The sequence below is a fragment of the Mus pahari genome, chromosome 2 (genome assembly GCF_900095145.1).
Source record: "Mus pahari chromosome 2, PAHARI_EIJ_v1.1, whole genome shotgun sequence".
NCBI classification, from domain to species: Eukaryota; Metazoa; Chordata; class Mammalia; order Rodentia; family Muridae; genus Mus; species Mus pahari.
Genome location: NC_034591.1, coordinates 118,996,630 through 119,016,034, shown reverse-complemented (window position 1 = coordinate 119,016,034; position 19,405 = coordinate 118,996,630). Strand labels below are relative to the sequence as shown.

General features: G+C 36.4%; 1 protein-coding gene and 1 pseudogene across 1 annotated transcript in view; one reads left to right on the top strand and one right to left on the bottom strand.

Annotated features, from left to right (window-relative positions):
- Cntn3 (contactin 3) overlaps nt 1-19,405 on the top strand; it is a 372,106-nt gene that overhangs the window by 153,838 nt on the left and 198,863 nt on the right. The window lies entirely within an intron of this gene.
- LOC115063570 lies at nt 15,929-16,014 on the bottom strand (annotated as a pseudogene).

The window sequence follows — 19,405 nt, the reverse complement described above, 5'->3', positions numbered from 1 at the left end:
CCCCTGTCCTGAGTTGCTCTCTGTCCCTCCAACTCTTCGATCAGCCCCCCTTTTCCATGTCCTATTACAGGCCTCCTGTTGCACTAATATTTAAATTAATTGGACTGGTAACAACCTGCTACAGCTTTATACATATAAGAGCAACATAGGATTAGTATTACTTACATGGATACATGTCATACATATCACAATCTCATTTCAAGGACAAGGATATGGACAAATATTCTAACCATTTTGCTGGGTGTGTAGTGGAGTAAGGAAAATAGCCCTTCGAGGATTCAGGATGTATGTAGACATTCTTGAGAACCAAGACTGCACCTCTTGTTTCCCCATGTGCTCTGCCTAGCAACCACTGTAAGATCTGTAACATTTGTTCATGAATCAACTTTGCAACTTCAGGTTTTTGTTAATCTTACCTATTAATTTTTTATCTAGTTGTCATTCCTACAAATACCATGCAACTACTATTCTATCATTTCTTGAGAATCTTTACATTTTGTTCAGAAAACAACATTAGTGACCAAGAAAATTAGTGCGTTCTTGGATGTGTTAGAGAAACAGTGCACTCTAGAAAGTGTACCCATCACACTGTTGTCCAGCTTTGTCATTGACTACATAGATTTCCCTCTTTCTATTCTCAAATAAGCCTCCATCACCTCTTCTTCAGTCTCTATCAATGATTCTGTCTAACTTACCTATTCTCAACTGCTTGGTTGAACCTGGTCAGGTTTGGAGTTATCAAGTTTGGTAAAAGAATTTCGGGTTGTTCAGTTCTAAACTTCAGTCATTACTAAACTGTCAGTTTCTGATAATGGACTCGTTTTGTGAATAAACCTTTCTGCTTTGTCTTCAGTCTGCAGCCAGACCCCCTTCTACTGTTCTCTACCAATTTTTTGATGATGTCAGACAGGTCTCTCACTGCCTCTACTTTAGTTTCCCACTAACATGCTTTAGCCATTTATCTCTCCTCAGAGCCTCTCCCCCTTCTCTATTCTTCTCTGGCTTCTATCCTGGAAGCAGATTGACTTTAAATTCCACCCCTTCCTGAAAAAATAAAACAAAGCAAGCAAACAAAACAAAGCAAAACAAAACCCCTTTAATTGTTCTTTGTGAGAATCAGAAAAAAATCATTCATTCCCTTGGTATCCAAGGATCTGTCTTGCTCACCACATGTTCCTTCTAATTCATTCTTTCCTTTCTGTTCTTCTGAGCATAGGGAATGTCTTCAGGGCCTTTGCTGCATGTCCCTTTCCCTGTGGTTTACTCAGTTCATTTGGACCACCATTAGTGTCAGTTCCTAGAAGCCACTTACTACCCTCTGTGTTTTCATCAATGCTTTGACCCTTGTTGCAAATTCAACATATTTGTATTTATTTCTCTCTAATTTACATGATTAAAAGATTATGCTGATCACTGCTATAGTCCTAGAACAGGGCAGATGGCCAGGAATTTAACAAGTGTTCATTCAATATCTGTTCAATGTATGAAATAATGAATGAGAAATTGAGGGCCCATGAAATTATAACTTCTCATTTGCCAAGGCTACCTTGCTGAAAATGCCTTGGCTTAGCAGAGTATGTGATTTAAAATCAGCTCTGTCTACATTAAACCAAATAAGAATCAAACAAAACGTAACTACCTAGCTCTTATTAGTTAGGGACTTGTAACATAGACATTGAGAAGAGACACCTAAGAAATTAAAAAGGATTACATTAAATTATCACTTTGCTCTCCTCTTGACAAGGTCCATAGGACAGTATTTGCTGAGCAAAGAGATGTTTTGTTTTGTTTTATTTTTTTTTCTCCTGCTCCATCCATTTGTAATCATTTTATATAAAGTAGAAATTAACCATGTTGCCCTGACAAAGATTTCTCTTTCCCTGTCAACTGAGGAGTGTCACATATTTTACTTTATTATATTATGATATTTAAAGAGTAGTGAGACTTGGAAAGTAGAATTTGGACTGAAGCTTATACAAATGCAGAAAGTTAAAAAGTTGATACCCACTGTGGCTGGCTGTTATCTGAAAAGAGAAGATATGGAAGACTAATTAGGGAACCTTGAGTTATAATTAGTTGGAGTCCTGTTCTCTGAGAGTTGTAGGCAGCCCCATTTCTCAGAGATAAACAATGCAGCTGAAAACATGCATTTTGGCTTTGAACATAAGCAACTTTGATGAAATTCGATGCTGCTGTGCCCTGTTGGTCTAAAAACAACTTCAATTAAAACAAAGGACTACAGCTCTCTATGCAATTCACATGCCACTACATTTAAAACTTTAAATGTTTTAATTAAACAGATATTTTTAATCTTATTATATAGGAAAATTGTGATTTTTAGTTTTGTTTTTTTTTCTTGTTTATGATGTGTTGAGACAGAATTTCACAGGATAGCCCAGGATATCCTGGAACTTCCTCTGTAGCTTATGCTAACCTAAAACTCTCAGACATCAACTTGACTCCTCCTTTCAAGTGTTGGGACTACAGGTAGGAGCTACCTTCTACTCATAATTTATATTTTTAAGAATGATTTCATATATATATATATATATATATATATATATATATATATATNTGTGTGTGTGTGTGTGTGTGTGTGTGTGTGTGTGTGTGTGTTCATTTTATAGCTTTCCATACATGGAATGCTTTTGTGCTTTTGATTTAAACCATTTAAATATTTGTAAGAGATATGCAGATAGAATATTCATGAATTAGCAAGCAATATTATATCAAGTCCTGACTATAAGACCTATTTATTTGAGGATATTCCACTGAAAGATATATTTATTTAAATTTCTACCTAATGTTCATGTGTTCTCACTCACATATTCTTAAAACACAAATATGTATGGGAAATCAAAATAGACTGTTAATATGCCTACTATGATTTCATAAGTCAGAACTGTTTGCTTTCTCTGAACACCATCATTTGTTTCCATTTGAGGACATGGTTCTATAGATTCTTTCAAGTAGATCCTTTGGACCATTGAGTTTAAATTTCATTTGTGATCCTCTTAGGCCTTCTATATCTCTATTATCCAATTCAGAAGCCATCAAGTGGCTCAATGATCATAATAGACGTAATAAAAACATCTTTTACTGTGGTATCATAATGATAAAGCTAAACAATTAGAAAAAAATTGAAGATGTCAAGAACAAAGGTTACATATTTATTCAATGACCATCTGTTAGCTAATTCTAAGAACAGGCATGTCAAAAAATCCGGGTGCTGTATAATGTCATTGTTTAATAGAGTTGGGGCTTTAATTGAGAATAGAATTTAATCATATTAATACATAAAAATATGTAAATAATAACAATAGAACAAAGTAAGGCAATGGCTTCTTCTTCCTCACAATCTGTATTTATTTGCTAACATTTTTACTTATTCTTTATGATTATTGAGAATAAGAATATAATATGATGTAAAGAAATGGTTATTTCAATGCAAGTCATGACAACATCAGGTAAGTTGTCTGAAAGTGCTCACTGGATAGGTAGTTCAGATGAATATAAGCCTTCATATTTTAAGCACTTCAGAGGAAATTAAGCAGAGTGATTTGTTTCATTTATAGAGGTTGCTTTTTGGCAATTAAATCAGAGGAAGAAATCATGCAAACATTCAGACTTAGAGGGATCTGGAAAACAATTATCTTGGTTTATACAGTTGTTGCTGGTTAAGGGAGAAAGGGTACAAGTAAATGATACAGGATGGTTGTAGACTGGATGCTGTGGTATGGACTACTTTCTCATAGAATTGGGTGGTTGAGAGTGTCATGTTGATAGGTGATGTTGGAAGACAAGAGAGTTTTCTTTTTTAGGTCTTTTGTTGGTGCTTGGCGATAGTTGGAGGAATGGTGGCAATTAGTTGCCGGAGATCATGCTCGTTATTAAATCCATTGACTTGGTGACCTGTAAAGTGCCATTTCCTTTTGATTGGAGTTTGACTTGCTACCTTCCTTCTGAACATTTACATAGGTCAGGTTCTGACTGTGGACTTCCTATTGAAGCCTACTGTATTTATTATTCTTCTCATCATTGTGGCAAACTACCAGACACCAGGCAATCTAAGAAAGGAAGGGCTTGGTTTAGCTCATGGTTAAGAGTATGACCCTTCTGGATTGGACAGCCATGGTAGAAGGAACTTGAACTTAGTCATGTTTCATCCACAGTTGGGAGGTAGAAAGGAAAGATTGATGGTGGTTAGCTATGTGTTAGATGAAAGACTGAAATGATTATCCCCATGGTTAACAGTGGACAAATTTTCTTCTAACCTTACTTGGCCCTTGAATAGGAGTGATTGACTTCATAGGCTTCAGTTTATTCATTTATAGGGAAAAACCAAGAGGATTATTTTAATCATTCTCTGATTCTCTCATTCCATTATGTTTTAGGATTTATGCCAACATTTAGGAATAAAGCTCATTTAAGTGACTTCTTCATTTGAAATAGCTGAGAGCTTACAATAACATGTTATTTGGTCTGTGTGTTGTGGGAAGTTTCCCAATATCACATCGTAACAATGGCCTTTAGAATCCTCTAGCCTTTCTTTCTTTTTTTTTTTTTTTCCCCTTGCAGGCAGTGCTTGTTGAGACTAACAACTAAATGACAGGCTTGGAAACTCTATTTTTGCAAGGCGATGTAATTTAAGGATTGGAAAGTAATGTTTAAACTCCTCCAAAATCTGTCATCTGAAGGGGAGTCATCTGTCATGTGTGTCTGTAGATGTTGATCTTTAGAAGTGGCACTTGTTGGCTGTAACCACAGAGCTTATACTTTAGAATCTAAAACCCTCCCTAATCCTGTGTTGTGCTCTGCTGGCATTTAGTGACACTAGCACTGATTGTTTAATCACTTTGTTTTGTTTTGTTTTGTTTTGTTTTTGTTTTCTGTGTTCCTAGTTATAGCTCTGCCAGCTAACTGAATGATTTTACCACAGTCAATTCAAACAATAAGAAAATCTAAACCGGGCATGGTGGTGCACGCCTTTAATCCCAGCACTTGGGAGGCAGAGGCAGGTGAATTTCTGAGTTCGAGGCAAGCCTGGTCTACAGAGTGAGTTCCAGGACNAAAAAAAAAAAAAAAAAAAAAAATCTAACCAGTTAGTTTTGTGGAGTGAGATAAGGTGTATAGCTGAGAATACTGGTTATGAAATGGGGCCACATCTGTCTAGATGAGTAGTCTACTTGCTATATAGAACGTGAAAATTTTTACAGTCAGTCTCCTTGGGACCTAAGAGAGTATATTCCAATGGTCTGAGCAGATAAGCAGTTTCAGACCTCATAGTAACATGCACATTTAAAATTTTTATTCTGTGTGATTAACATAATACAGATGTCTGGGGTATATAGCCCAGGCTACTTATTTTTAGTTGACTTCATTTTCTGAAAGTTTCCAGTCATAGGAAACCTTTAGACTGAGATTTTTATTTGGGCTATCAACTTAAGTTCACTTTATTTTCTGATGACTTTTATAGATATGTTTTGGATGGATTGTGGCAGGATGAAAGAAAAAAAATGCTGCCTCTCTTTCAGTCTTTATAAAACGGTTCCATTTCCTTCCAAGTTCAGTATGGTTATAAAAAAAAATATGAGTTTCTGAAATCCCATTTTATTGGAGAATCTTGTGCCTTAGACACTTGAAAATTTCCCGAGGCCACCGTCACCGTGAACCCATCTAACCCTTTCATTAGCTGATATTCTTCTATGTGACTTTTTTTCCTTTGCCAATACAATGCCAATCCAGTGGGAGTAGATTGAATGCTCCTCAGGACAGATCAGCCTCATTTCTCTGAACCTCGGATAGTATCTTATTTTGAAGGTACCCACGTTTTTTTGTTTGTTTGTTTGTTTTGGTTTTTGTTTTTTTGTTTTTTTTCTCTCCTCTCTTTACTCACTATAGGAATGTTTCCCTCTGGTTATTCTTCTATTGGGACTTTAAAGGATCAGTTCATCAAACTCTAAAAGCAATTTCTGGACTGTGGTTAGGGAGTTGTGGCAGGTATATGGAAGACAGGTCTGGTTGGTGAAGAAGTGGTTAGTTGCTTGGGTGGAATAGAGAAAGGTAAAAGCAAATATCTCATGAAAGGACTCTACCTTTTACTGTGAGCTAACGTACTGTTGAATGTGTTTGGTGTTTGATAATATACCTGAAATATCAGAAACATCATTTCCAGGAGGTTTTGTTCTCATGCTGGAGGGTACTGAAACTATTCTCTAATTTCTTCTTCTGTGTGAGCATCCATTTAATTGAGTGCTGGTGTGATAGTCATCCATCCCACCCCTGGGATTCTATTTTGCAAATGTTGGAAACGTCCTTAAAAATCTTCTCTGAGACTCTGTAATTTTTCAGAGGAATGCTTTCTTTGGAAAGTTTTATGCTCAGTCTCTTCTCTCTTTGGTTTCTATTTGCTAGTAATGGAATTACAGTTGTAAACTGCCAAGTGGCTTTCTTTGATAAAGGTGCTATTTGCCTTACATCATTTCCTAATCCTGCATCTGGAAAGGAATCGCTTGCCTGGTAGTTCATTTTCAGAATAACTTTTCTCTTGCAAAAGATATTTGATATCATTTATGATTTTTTTGGTTTTATGTATTGTTTGCTCTAATTCATTCTGTCAAATAAAAAAAACTAATATACTACTTAAGGGTAATTTCTTTTGTAAAATTATGTTTTCTACAAATTACCCTTGGAACTTTTAATTTCAAAATCCCCAAAACTATAAAATGGACTATTTCAACACTTTGGTTATTTAATTAGTGAAATTATTAATAATAAAATAAAAACTCCTGGAGTGAGGACTAATAAGTTTCTCTCCTATATGTGTAGAAACTGTGACTAACAACATTATCTGTCACTTTCTCACTGAATATTCTCTCTTACAAAGAACAGTAATAGATGGCAATCTAACATCAACAGATATATTTAGCTCCTTTGACTGTCTTTTATTCTTAATATCTTGTTAATGACTTTCAGTCAACAAGTTCACTAGAAAGTTTGTTTCAATGAGTACACTGAGAGGTGCCCTAAAATATGCATTTAGCTCCAGGTTGTCATGCAGACAGCTCACTAACAAAGGGCTTCCTTCAGCTGAGAATCAATGAACAAAATGTCTTCAATGACCGTCCACCTAGGCTTTACACTCCCAGTCAAATACATGTTAACATTAAGCTGTGTAATTATATGTGGTTCATTTTCCCACTGTCAAAACAGTTGCATATCCAAATCCATCTTAATAGCTTTAGCAATAAATCTGAGGACTTGATTACATTTCTTTATCACATGCCCTTTGTCTTTCTTAAATATGACCATCATTGTCATTTGTCCTTTATTCATGGATTTCTCACACTTTATTTCCATGATGCCAGAGATCCAAGCTTTGTGCTTTGAGAAGATGCCCAGTCCTTCTGCAGATCACCTGTTGCACATTAGATTAACCCACTGGTCAGCAAGCATATCTTCTCTGACTACAACCTCCTCTTCATTTCCACTTTTACTGAAGAACACTTTCTCATCAAACCCCTGCTTTCTCCACATTTCTCTTCTCTGCTATATTGCTGTGACTCTACTCCAGCTCTGTTTGTTTAGCTCGAATTCTTTTCCTGGTGAATCAAATCAGAACTAGCTTAAAGTCTTAAGTAATTCTAATTCTTGATTCTGAAAAGTCCTGGGTAAGTGAGCCGCAGCCTTCACTGGGTATAATAGTTCAATTGATGCCCTTGGTTCTTAGTGTCTGTCCATCCATGTTTTGCCTTCCAGATGCAGTATATGGCAGCTAGCACTCTTTAGCCCTCTTGGGAGACTAGAACTTTGCTTTGCTTGAATTTTGAAATACAAATCCCAAACATTACCCTGCCATGTAAGATAAGAGTCCTCTCCAGCTCTGGCCCAATGGAAGAATGTAATGATTGGTTGATTCCTGTCAGGTTCATGTGGATTAATGAGGCTTGCGCAAGGGTGTCATAAAAGTAAATATGCTGTTGTTGGGAAGGGAAGCTGATACACAGGCAAAGCAAATACTATAACCATTTTTAGACAGATAAATGCATTGGCACATGGATATGAGTCTTTGAAAAAATGGAAGAAGAGATGCAATACATTGAATTAACCAAAAGTACATCTTGTAGTACTCCCTGAATTCTTTGCTCTATCATATAAACAGAGAAAGTTCTCTTTCTTGCTGTCTGAATAGTTGATTTTGGGATCTAATATTCTACTTTTTATTTTAATCATTTCCCCCTTTATATTTTGTTTCTGGTTTTTCTTCCAGGTATGTAGCCATCCCACACACTAACCAGAAACAGGGATAGCAATGGGGCAGCCCTTGATTTATATTTATTTTCCTCCTGCCTGCATTCACAATTTGCAGTGATCCATGTGTAAGTATGTAATGTTTGTACTACCCAGTGCAACTTCATGCATAAAAGAAAGTACTTTGGGGAACGAATTACAAGTTCCAGAAGAAAAACCAGGTACCAGCTGCCTTCCTCAGTATTGTGGAAAACATTTAAGATCCAGTTAGTATTATTAGGAAACTGACATATTTTAAGGAGAGTTTGCAAAATATCTTTATATCTTTTTTTCTTTTAAGTCCCTTCTAATGTGCTTTCTTTTGCTGTGGGAAGCACCATGACCGAAACCACATTAGGAGAACCAGTTTATTTGATATGCAATTATGGTTCATCACTGAGTGATGCCAACATCATCACTCAAGGAACTCAGGGCAGGGACTTGGAGGCATCAGTAACTGAACCAGAGGCCTTGAAGAAATACTGCTGCTTGGTATGATCCCTGGTCCATGTTTAGCTACCAGTGTAAGTTCTTCCCAGGTTCAAACAGCCAGAGGTGTCAAGGCTCACAGTGAGCTGAGCCTTCCTACATTAATCAGCAATTAAGAAAACACCGTGTAGTCATTCTATAGCCCAAACTGATGAAAGTAGTTCCTTGGGTGAGGGTCCCTCTTATGTGGTTACTCTAGGTTGACAGCTGAAGCTAACTAAGGCAGAATCCAAAACACTCAGAAGTAGTTACGCAACAACCACATGCATAAATACCTGGCTGGCATGCTTGAGACTTGCTTTTGAGGGTTAATGGTTGTAACCAATAGAATTGTGACATAGTATGGATTTCTTTTTCCTAAGCAATCACTTTTCATAAACTGTCCTCTGTGTCCAGTCTCTGCTGAGCAAGTGCTTTTGATTGAACTCTGGCTGAGGTGAAAAGCCTGTGGTCTTCAGCATCTGGATTTTGAAATTCAAGAGTTGCCCTTCCTGTCATTCAGTCACTTCAATCCTCTGCCTCATCTCTTGGCTCAGCCTAATTTAGCTACATTCTTCTTCTTGGGTGTGGCCTCTATAATTTAAACAGTATGGACATCACAATGAATGTGCTATCTTAGGTTCCATAGCCATGTTAATTAAGTTACAAGTAGATAATACAGTATAAGTTTAAAATGTTAATAGTGAGTATTAAAATCACAGAGCATGGTTTTTGTGTGTGACTTTTGAAATTAGGTACATAACACCATTGAGAAATTATTATGCAGTAAGAACTGTGCCTGCATTTTTAAATAGTTCACTCATATATTCCATCTCCCCAATATATTAAGGAGTTCATACAGAAAAAAGGGGAGCATCAGACTGACTTCCTGCATTTTTTTTCTCATAACTCTACATGTTAATTATTGCATTCATTTAGAATCTGGTGAGTAAGAACTATTGGAAACACTTGAGGCCCAGTGAAATTTTGTAACCATGTGCTATTTTCCAAAATCTCTTAGGAAATGACTGTTTATAGATTTCACCGACATCAATTTTGTAATGGAAATGGTAAACATATTCTTGGCTAGAAACCATGTTCTTTTTCCCCCATGAGCTTTTTTGTTTTAAAATTCACCAGCTCTGCAACATGGATTGACTTAAAGCTGCTGGTGGACAAGTCTGAGCTTTAGACAACAGGATCAGTTCATTAGAGAGAAACTGAAGGGTTTGACTGAGACCTGCTAGCTCTCCAGGAGGCATTGACCTGGGAACAAGACAACAACAGCAAAATCCTTTATTTTTCCAAGTTTTCTCAACTGACTGACCAACACAACAGCCACAACTATGTTAAACAAAACAAAACAAAAAGTAACACATCTAAAACAGTTGTTCCTGCTGTGAGATAGGTCTGCATGAGGTACAAACTCATTTGCCATCTTGTATCCTGTATTAAGGATCCAGCAAGTCCATTAGTCCCTCATAGTGGCTATAGGAAAAGGTAAAATATAATGAGAGAAAGATGCATGGATTTTCACAGATGGAGGCCAGTGTTCTCACACCATCACCAAGACCCACCAAATTCTATGACCTGCAGTCAAAGATTTTTAAGCTCCCACTTTCATTTACTAACAAGAATTCATTGTTGTCTTCTATTGAGGTTCTCAATCAATCATTTTCAGAACTTCAAAGTCAATAAGTTCTATTCAAGAGACAAAAGGAATATAGCAGACTCATGAGGCTTGCACGCGTTTCAGAAAACACTCACAGAATAGAAATTATGAAAGTCTATGAATTGTGGAAATCAAATGGAATCAGAGTTACTACTAATTTCCATTGATCCTCTAATTCTTGTTCTCCTTTAGTGCTTCATTATTTAAATGAATAATCTATTACTGTGGAAAATGTAGATGGTAGTCACCAGGATGAATTTAAGAGACACAAAGAAGTGCTCAGGGCATTTAACTGACCCATAGTTTAATGGGAAAAGCATGAGACGGTTTGAATTATTGATAGAAGCAGAAAGCAGATGGAGATTGACAAGCCTCAGAAGGATAGGAAAGACTTTGAATCAGAGATAAAGATAGGTCCGGATTCCCCCATCTCTGCTGATGGGAGATTTTAATAACTGTAATAATACTTCTCCACTTTCTGCCTCCAGCACAGGCTTAAAGAGGTTTTTGCAGCATCAGTCAGCACCCTCCTCCTTGTCCTGATCAGTTGTCCCTCATCTTCCTTTGCTGTACTGGTCTCAATGGCCTTCAGTTTTGTCCAAGTTGCCTTTGTTTCAGATCCCTTCTGATTTCCTTGCAATACTTGCTAGATTTCAAAACAGGCAGCTCTCCCTTAAGTAAGGAAAGTAAAGATTGGCTTTATCCTGAGGATAATAAGGAGATCAGAGATGAATTAAATGCTTTAACCTTTGGAAGTGTGCAGGGTAGAATGAGGAACGTCTTGTGCTGTAACTGTTGAAAAAGGAAGTACAGAGAGTCATTACTTTAATGACTATACAGAACTATGGGGGTTCAGTACATGGTATCTGATAAAAGGATTATGAAGAGAGCGGCCTAGGAATTACTTTGGTAAAGCAGAATGAGTCTTTAGCAAATTGCTCTTAAAATAGTTTCCCAAAGTAGGATCTCTTGCTTCCATAAATATAATGTTTTGCTGTTGATGATCCACGGGCAATGGGAAAATTGCATACTGATGCTGCTGTTGATCTGGGAGGTGATCTTAATAAAGGAAATAGTTCTTTTGAAACACAGACAGAAACCTCAAAATGGCAGCAAACAGTTTGAGTAAATTGTACATAATGGAAAGTGGTGAGGAGTAACTTTGTGTGGCGTGAGGTGGCATATCCCATCAGAAGGGAGGTGACACACATTTCTTTTAGCCATTGAGAAGCTGTTAAATGAAAAGATGGTCAAATGCAATGGTAGCTGTCACCTGCCCAAAGCACATGATAACCTGAATCTGAAGAAGTGAGGAAATGGAAGTTACTAGAAGGTATGTAAAGAAGCAGCAGAGAAACGATTTATATCTGTTAGAAACATGTGCACGATAGACTCTACTGAACTGGTGTAAGGAAGAAAGAAGCTACAGATGCAGGTGATAATGACGAGCCCTCCAGAAGCATTAAGATTTCAATAATTATGGGAGACAAATGAATGAAATAGTTTTGTTCTTTTAAGCAAGATTTGCTGTTGTATTTATATTAGCAGCCAATATTTTTGTTGCCATATAAAATTAGCAGGGAGGGATAAGTAAGTACTCATGTAATATGCTGGTGCTTGTCCCTCTCAGCAGATTCTATTTAGGCAGAGAAATAAAAGTGGAGAGTATGAGAGACCAGTGATTGAACAGTTGAAAAGTATAATTGGTTGCAACAAGAAGGTAGTAACAAATTGATCAACTGTAAATTGTCCCTTCTAACTATGATGTCCCTTCTAACTATTATAATGGCAGATTAGCTTTTTTTTTTCCTCCTGGTTTAATTATTTTAATGACAAGCTGATATTATATCCATCTAACAATATTATTTGGATTATAAAACATAAGACTAATAATTGCAACTGTGGGCTGTACAGATGGATCATTGGATATCTGCACTTATTGCTCTTGAAAAGGACTTAGGTTCAGTTTCTAGAACCCACATGTTGCCTCGCAACTACTTGTTGCTCTGCTTCCAAGAGATCTGATGCCCTCTGCTGTCAACAGACTCTTGCATGTATTTGCTGCACACAAGCTGATTCCATTGCATGTATACAATACATTTTTAAAAATAAAACTGTTGATTTGGCAAAGATTCCTTATTCAGAGATTCAAAATAATGTATCCAGATCTTCTGGGTGATGTTGAAATTACTTAAAATGTGTTGTACAAACTTGGGTAAATAATTATTTGACACCACAGGATGTACCACCCATGAATGGTTTTTAACTTAAATAATAGTTTGATCCTCATCAAGCCTACAGATCTAAGCACCATTTTATAGTGCAGACCTTCAAGCTAAAAGTCACCACAAGACTCAATTAACTTAAACTCTAGTGTCAGTATTCAAGAATACCAACCACATGAAGGAAGCAAGAAAGTCAGAATGAAAGACAGTCACAGAGTTGTTTTTTTTTTTAATTTGAGACTTATTTTAGTTTGGAAATAATGTGTTCATCTCCTTTCAATACCCAACTGTTTACCTGAGGATAAAGTAAGTAACAACAGCAACAAAAACATGGTTGGCATGGGAATTTCTAACCTTGAGAATAGTAGAAGGGGCTCTTCTGACCATTTCAAACTGAAGATGACCTACAGCATTCATTGTTACACACCCAAATGTGTCATTTACCTCTTGGATTCAATGACAATTCCCATTACAGTAGAAGAACTAAATAAGTAGAACGAAGAAAGAATTATAGGGAACTTCATCCTTTTGTTTGTTTGTTTATTTGTTTGTTTTTGAGACAGGGTTACTCTGTATAGCCCTGGCTGTCCTGTATTTCACTTTGTAGGCCAGGCTGACCTCAAATTCAGAAATCCGCCTGCCTCTGCCTCACAAGTGCTGGGATTAAAGGCATGCGACACCACTGCCCAGCTGGGAACTTCATCCAAAATACTCAGCAAAGGCTGGAAATCCACCTTCTCTACACATCCTGAGGCTTTCTCTCTTTCAGAGAGATCAGAAATTATTTGGATGGATCTAGCAGTATGAACTAATCATAACATCTAGTTAGGACTTCCCCCTGAGTAGGTGACATGATTCTTGATTTCTTTCTACTGGAATTCTAGTGGGAATTAGAAATAATAGAGGACTTCTTGCACAACAGATGCCATAATGAAGTCATGTCCTGAATATGTGAGAAAGTCAGGATAGATAGCACCTACTTTGGAAAGCTGTAAACTTGATAGGTCCTTCTCCTCTAGTAAGGCAAAATCCTGGTGCCTATATAAACGCCCTCCTATTATCTCAACAGAACCATTGGTAAGATTAACAGATTCAGTGCTACTACAAATACCATCCCATCAGGAAAATATTTGACCTCTGAAAATGAAGCAGGTCTTGCCTGTAGCATAGTTGGATGCAAAGACTATTCAGTAAAAATACTCCTAGAAGTCACCTCAAATATTTGTGATTCTGAGCGAATGACAAAAAGAGGAACCCCAACTCCTCCCACCCCAATCCATGCACTTATTGAGCTTCTGTCATATAAAGACAAATAGACCAAAAGCCAGAAGAAAGAAATCACACATAAATATATAAGTATACAAGGCTGAAAAATCAATGAGGTTGAAAAGAGAAAAGCAATGGGGGAAATGCCTCTGAAATAATAGTTTATTTTTGAACAGGAAATCAAGAAAATTGATGAACCAGTAGGATAGCAGATTAACAATAAAAATAAAGAAGACAGAAATCAGAACTCCCTTGAGTAACATAAGTGTTATTACTACAGATCCTGCCACTGTTAAAAGCGAGTAGGAGAATATATTGGTATCATAAATTAAACAACCAGATATTTTAGGTTCTTAAATTCAATATTGGCACAAATGGACCCATTCCTTGAAACTTTTTTTTTTAAACCTACCAAGCAACACTCTGTCACCAAGGAAATTCAACTCACAATTAGAGAGCTATTTCACAAAATAGTATCTAAAATGTCTACCAAGACACTTTACCAACTATTTAATAATATACAAAGCTGTTACATTTCTTTCCTGGGCAGAAGAAGCATAATATCATCACAGCTCATGTCTTAAAGTCAGTCTACTGTTAAAGTCAGCCACAGTGATTAGGAAAAAAGAAACAGTACAAATTTGTTTACTGTTGTCTTCAGAACATATAGGTCTAAATACTAAGTAAGATATTGACAGAGAATCCTATGAAGTCCAATCAGATTTATGTAGTATGAGCAACTTAGTTCAAGACAAATATATTCTTGGAATGTAAGTTTGATCGAACATTTGAAAAGTTCATCAACATAAAACATAATTTAAATTAAAAGGAAAATCATATCAGTATGCCATTTAACATAAAAAAAGTTGAGGGTTCAAAAGAGGGAATACTGGTTAAGGACACTTAAATACTCTTCTAAAGGATCCAGTTTTGATTCCCAGCATCGACTTGGCAGCTTAGAATTGTCCCTAACTCCCATTCCAGGGTATGGGATATCTTCTTCTGGCCTTTGAGTACATCAGACACCCTCATGTTAAATATACCTACATGAAAGCAATACACTCATACACACACCACACACACACACACACACACACACACACACACAATCTTTTGAAAGCCATGCCATAAAAACTTAGTGCCTATAGATTATATAATATCTCAAGTATGTAAGATAATTATCTCAAACTGAGAGCAACATTACCTCCAATATGACTAAAATTAGTATTATGTTTAATAGCAAACAAATAAATACTTCCCCATGAAGGTAATATATTCATAGAACAATTTCCATTTGAGGTAAGAAAACTGTAGGTATGCCTTTTCCCAACTTATTTTTTATGCATCAATGGAAATTCTAAAAATTACCATAGAATGTAAATAAGAAATGAAAGATAAACAGAAATCAAACTGGAGGTGTTCTCTCTTTTTAGCTAATAACTTTATAAAAATCACAGAAGTTACAAAACTGTCATAGGTCTCAGTTCACCCATCTCTTAAGGAATAAGTTCCACACATACAAAGCAATCATCTGTTTCATGTCACATCAGTGAACAGTAGGAAACCAACATTACAAATAATTACCACTTACTGTGATACTTAGCTGGATACTTAACCAAATATTGATGGTGATTTTACATATATGTGTGTGTGTGCATTACATACATATGTAGATATGTATATTTATTTCATTTATACAATATACACAATATATATTTACATATGTTTTACATAATATATGCTATGTATTTCCAATATATATTTTATATAATATATTCTATATAGGTTATATAGAATATACACACCATATATAGAGAGAAATATATGTATAGACAATATATATTTCATCTTCATAGACTATGTATTCTAATATACATAATATGTACACTATATTTATGCATATATATGTGTATGCCAGAGAAAAGAAATCATAGAAAACACACACATATGTATATATTATGTATGCTTTGATTTTTTTCTTCGACAAACATTGACAAGTATTTAATATTAGTATTAGTATATATTAATATATATTATCATATACTTAGACTCAAAATAATACACTTGATCTTAGCCAAAAGGCCGAGAAGCGATGACTCAAAATAATAAAAGATGTTCTACATTGCCAAATTGAAATATAGGCTTAATGAAATACCTAATAAAATGCTGGTCATTTGGTTTGTTTTCACTTCAGGGGAATTTACTTTTAAGTTTATACAGAAATTCAGAAGCCTCAGGCTGCTGAGCTAAGTGCATAAAGCACTTCCATTACAAGCCCGATAATCTGAGTTCTATCACTGGAATCCACAAACAAGCTGAATGTGGTCCCTGGTGTTTAATTCTAGGATCAAGCAAGTTGGGATCACAGAGGGGAAAGCATACATTTAGCCAGACTTCAGAACATAGAAGGCAAAAATAAGGAGAGACACTGTCTCAAAAGACAGAAGGAAAGAAAATAATCCAGTGTGTTGTTTTTAAGCTTCCATATATGTGCAATGCCATGTGTGCACCATTGCTTCCCCCCCTCACACACGCACAGACACATACATGCACATGTGCATGTACACATAAGCATTCGCATACATACATACATGTGTTTATGTATGGCTATGCACAAAGTATAAGAAATAAAAAATAAACAGGAAAAGGAGAAAGACTTTAAAATAATAGAACAATCTTGGAAAAGATGAGCAAAGTATGATTTATCACTCTGTTATCTGGAAATCAACACAAACATCAGTGGAGAATTTGCTAATAGAAGAAGAGATAGAATGGAGGATCCAGACATGAAGCCCTATGAAAAAGTTAAACAAATGCAACTCACTGAGGGGAAGATTGAATATTCATCAAATAATTCTGGAGCCATTGAACATCCATTAAGAAACAATTGAACTTGGACCTGTATATCTTATTTTGCGTAAAGTATAGCTCAATAGATAATGAGTATAAAAATTAAAAGAAGACAAAGACAAAAACTAAAATATATCAGACTATTCCACTATTTGTGGTATTCATATCAATATTTGAAATGCTTTGACCAGTGTTTCTAGAGATGTCCTATATTGAGCAGGTTAGATGATACTTTAATAGAGGTGTTAACTGCCAAGCTTGATACATGAATCTCACAGGTTGGAAAGAAGGAGCCAAATTCTGAGTGTATAATAAATGTAAAACAATTAAAGTTCTTTGCAACAGTTCTACTACTTATATGGTTAAGAAGGAAAAGCAAAGGGTAACCAATGTCTAAAACTAGAGTTACTGTCGCTTTCTTTTTGAGAAAAAGATGCATTTGTTCTTATTTTATGTGGATGAAGTGTCTTGCCTACATATATGGCTATGCACTCCATGCATGCAGTGGCCATGGAGGCCAGAAAAGGGCATCGGATCCCCTGAGATGCACACTGAGATGTGAGTCACCATGTGGTGCTAGGATTCTATACCGGGCCACTTGAAAAAGCAACAGATGCTCATATCCAGTGATTCGTAGCTCCAGGTCCAAGTTACTCTAATTTTCTGAAATGGACATTTGTTCCCATACATAGTGTGTGAGTAGTGAGAGTCTGATTATTTTGATTAAAAAGAAACTCTTTAAAAAGTCTTATTATTTACAATTGTAATACTCACAGTTTATAGTACTCCTTATGTTTAAATTCCCTAATGTTTGGCCATGAGTTTGGCACTTGACACTACAATTCCCATGATTCTCATAGAATCTACATAAAACTGTAAAGTTGGACGGGAAAAATATTTTTTTTTGAAATTTGGGACTATCCAGAGTTCTTATATTTGGCACAAACCATGATATATTAAAGGAATACACACACAAAAAAAATTCCCACAAAGTTTTAAGCAGTCTATATATTGAAAAACATTTGCATGGGAGAAAAGTACATCTAAATGTTAGGAGAAAGTACTGCAAAAACACTATGGTGAAGATAAAGCTGTTGTGTTAACTGGGAAAAAATACAGCTGTTAGGGGGAAAGTGTTTATGGTAAAATAATGAGCAGTTTGAATTTTCTTTAAAGCGCTTCATTAAACATCTAAAAGCCAGAATTTATGAAACATAATTAGAGGTGTGATTATAGGCACTAAAAGGAGGTTATAACCCGGATTGTGGCAGTTAGGAAATCTAACTTAAAGGCTAAAAGCAGTTTTCACTGAAAACAGAAGGATGAATAGAAACGGAAAACAAGAGTGAAAGTCGAGAATTTAAGCAGAGAAACTGTGTATTTAGGCTCAGAGGTAGAAACAACAACCAGCCTGGTTGTGAAGAATTTCTGTGAGTAAAGACTGAGAAGATGGCGTATTCAGCCATCGTTGGGAAGAGAGGCCCCTTGGTCTTGCAAACTTTATATGCCCCATAGAGGGGAACATCAGGGCCAAGAAGTGGGAATGGCTGGGTGGGGAGCAGGGTGGGGGAGGATATAGGGGTCATTCGGGATAGCATTTGAAATGTAAATGAAGGAAATATCTAATAAAATAATTAAAAGAAAAAAAAAAGTAGCCTGGCTGGATAGAGCTCTGGTGAGTGGGAGGAAGTGGTTGCTCAGAGGCACTGAGGGTGTTTAAGCAGGAAGCTGGGGGTTAGAATCACACCTAGGAGACTGCTCCACTTACTACCTAGCATTCAGAGATTGATGAAAGTGACTAGGATAAGAATGTCTGGAGCTAATGGAGGTAGACTTGGAGAACTAGAGAGATGGTCAGTGGATCAAAAGCACCAGTGCTCTTAGAGGACCAGAGTCTGATTCAGAAGGCTCACTAACACGTACAACTCCAACACCAAGGGGTATGCCTTCCTTGTCTGGTCTCCCTGGCACCTGTACACATGTACCCATAGAGTGTGTGTATGCATGCATACGTGTGCATGCATGTGTGTACTCACACAGAACACAAGTAAAAAATGCTTCATGACTTTAAATTATATATATGTGGGTATGTGAGATGGGATGTATGCACACGAATGTCAGTTCCCATGGAAACCAGAGGCATTGGATCTCCATGGAGTGAAGGTTCCAGGTTGTTATGAACTTCCCATGTGAGTTATGGGAAATGAGCTTGGATCTAATATAAGATTTGTGCATGGTTTTAACATCTTAGCCATTTCTCCATTCACTTAAAATAATTTTTTAACGGCACACTCAAGACTAAGGAATAAATAGCTTGGTGCAAGTTTTACTTCCTATGAGAAAGGAGAATGAACAATGATGATGAAAATCCTCATGTGTGCGAAAAAGACAGCAGATTCCATGGAACAAACTCCCTGGACACTTTCAATCAAGGAACCTTGCAGAAGCCCCCATCTTTAGTGTGCCCAGTACATTAGGATTACAGACAATTAAAAAGTAGGAACGGCTTGCGCTGACCTTCCCAAGAAGCAGGTTGAGTCTGGTGAGCTAAATATAGCTCTTGTTTAAGGACATCTAAATTGAGAGTCTGGATTTGCCCTCTGTCTGAGGCTCCTCACTGGAAGAAGACTGAATT